Below are 2768 nucleotides of genomic sequence, written 5' to 3'. Positions count from 1 at the left end.
GAGATCGGATCGACGAACAATTTGCGCTGATGAATTCATCTCGTCAAGAGCTTCAATTTGATATGTGGCTCGTCGTCTGGTTCGTCGGGGTTGGAGAGATCGATCGATTTGAAGTTCCGCCTGATTTAGGGTTTATGTGTGACGGATTTTAGGTTATGGTTTTGTCTCAGGGTCTGGAGACTATCGTGCTGATAACGTGTTGTGAACAATAGAGAATTCGTGTGTAATTGTTCTGTGTTATTATTAATCATAAAAGGGGTTCCTTATATAAGGATTACAAGATAGAGATAAATGGAAAGAGTACTTATCCTAATCCTATATGAAATAGGAAATCTACTAAATACATAGAAAAGGAAAACATCCTAATACTAAGTCGGCTAGGTGATTGGCCGACTCTCTCTCCTCCTTGCCTTGCTGCGGTCGTCTCTATCTCTCTCTTAAGATTGGGTCGTCCTTCTCTCTCTCTACGGGCCGGTTCCATACCGGGCCTGGTTATGGTTATCCACATATTGTTTATAACAAGGAGTGAGTAATCTAGCATTACTCAGCGAGTTACAATCCCCCACTAACAAATACAACCCCTCGCTATCCCACCCCAAACAATCTAAAGCGAGAGGTTCACCTAACAACACAATTCAATAACAATAAGCAATATTCGAAATACGCAGCGGTAAACCATAGCAAGATAACTAGCATTACGCTAATTACTAGCTTATCACCAAACTCAAACTCGATTTAAACCAGGGTTTAACAACCCAAAACACGATATAATATATATAACAAACTCGGGCCCTGGTGACGTTAGGTTCCTCCTTCACTATCGGCAATATCCTATCTCCCTACCACAAAGGCCGGAAGAAGGAACTTTCAACCGACCGCGGCCCACAGTCCTTCGGGTCACCGCGCGACAGCCCACAGTCCTTCGGGTCACTGTCCCATTACACCGTCGTGTAATACTCAGCCATAGTACATGACACCGTTCGTCTGAGTCTTCCCGATCCAGCGAATAAGGGGTTTCCTTGAACCCGCCGGGTACGAGGTCTGAAGGAACACTAACTCACCCCAATATGCCTAGCATTGTGGGTTACACAAACGCTATCGGCCAATATACGATTAATACTAAACCCGGTAAAAATAACACAAGGTTTCAAGTAATAATCACAACACAATCAACCACATTCCAGAATCTAGCATAAAGACTAATTCCAGAATACCTAACTATCCACAACTTAGCGATATCATCTAAGCATTCTGCATTCGTTAACTAACCAATCAACCTAACCATTAGCATGCTACTACGGTTCTCAAGCAATAACTAAGCATGCTATCAACTTAATCAACATAACCTCAATTATTAACTACTCAAACCGTTACTCAGTTAAACCTGGCCTCCTGCCATGATCCAACTTCCAAGTAACGGGACCCTGCATAAAAACAACTCAGCAATCAATTGATTATAACTCACAGTTTTTGGTTGACCGTGGCCTTGACCCCAAACCCGACTTCTGTGATCCGAACCCTTTCGGTCTCCACTAGAACTGATCTCTCTTCACTTGAACAGAATCTTCTCCAAGTGCTGACTCAAAATCGGCAGAGTAACTGTTCTCGAAAACTGCCTAAATCGCTCGAAAACTATCGAAACTCGATCTTTCTTTCTTTGCTTTCTCTTTATGTTTTGAAGTAGGTTTGATGTGTTCTGGATGGATTGAAATGAGAGGGGTTCGTGGCCTATTTATAGGAATCATCAACCAATCAGGAACAAGCCGTGTGGCAGCCCGTGTGTCGCTTCGCATGGCTCCGGACGCATGCGTGGCGGCACCTCGTGCTCCACTTGTCCTTCAGCATGGCCTGCTCACATGCAAGGTGACACCACGCCCTCTACCTGTCTGGATGCATGGCCTGATCACATGCAAGCTGACACCACATCCTCCACATGTCTGGCGGCATGGCCCGGTCGCATGCATCGCGACACCTCGTGCTTGGCCGTTCCACCTCGTGCTCCACATGGCTGGCTGCATGCCTCAGTCTCATGCAGGATGACACACCCACGTCCAGATGGCCTGCTGCATGACTGAAGTGCATGCAGGTCGACACCCCATCTCACACATGGCTGGCCGCATGCTTCGGTCGCATGCATCGCAACACCTCGTGCTTGGCCGTTCCACCTCGTGCTCCACATGTCTACTTGCATGTACTGCAACACCTCCTGCTTCCCTTGACACACACTGTCAAGAGCCTGCCACCACGTCCTGAACTAATAAATGCATCCCTTCCAGAAGTCGGGGTTTGTTGCACGTATTAGCTCTAGAATTACTACGGTTATCCGAGTAGTAGTTACCATCAAACAAACTATAACTGATTTAATGAGCCATTCGCAGTTTCACAGTCTGAATTCGTTCATACTTACACATGCATGGCTTAATCTTTGAGACAAGCATATGACTACTGGCAGGATCAACCAGGTAGCATTCATAAATCAGGACAAGACCACGTCATATTCCCGCAAACACATGGAAAGTGGGAACAGACGCAGACTTGACCGTCATCTTTTGTCCGGAGACAAACGTGCTTAGCGGGACAGAATTTCTTCGGGTCACCTCCATAATATTTCTGCAACCGAGATCTCAGCAAACAGCTTATTCACCTTTGCGAACAATGCATAAACTATGCAAAGACGCAAGGATCACAAGTGCCGGCTTATGTGTTCACAACTTCCCCACCGAAGGAGATGCCGCAAACAAAATTTTAAGCAAAGCCTAACAATTCCT

The sequence above is a fragment of the Brassica napus genome, unplaced genomic scaffold (genome assembly GCF_020379485.1).
Source record: "Brassica napus cultivar Da-Ae unplaced genomic scaffold, Da-Ae ScsIHWf_3076;HRSCAF=3887, whole genome shotgun sequence".
Classification (NCBI taxonomy): Eukaryota; Viridiplantae; Streptophyta; class Magnoliopsida; order Brassicales; family Brassicaceae; genus Brassica; species Brassica napus.
Note: the sequence above shows the minus strand (reverse complement) of the source record.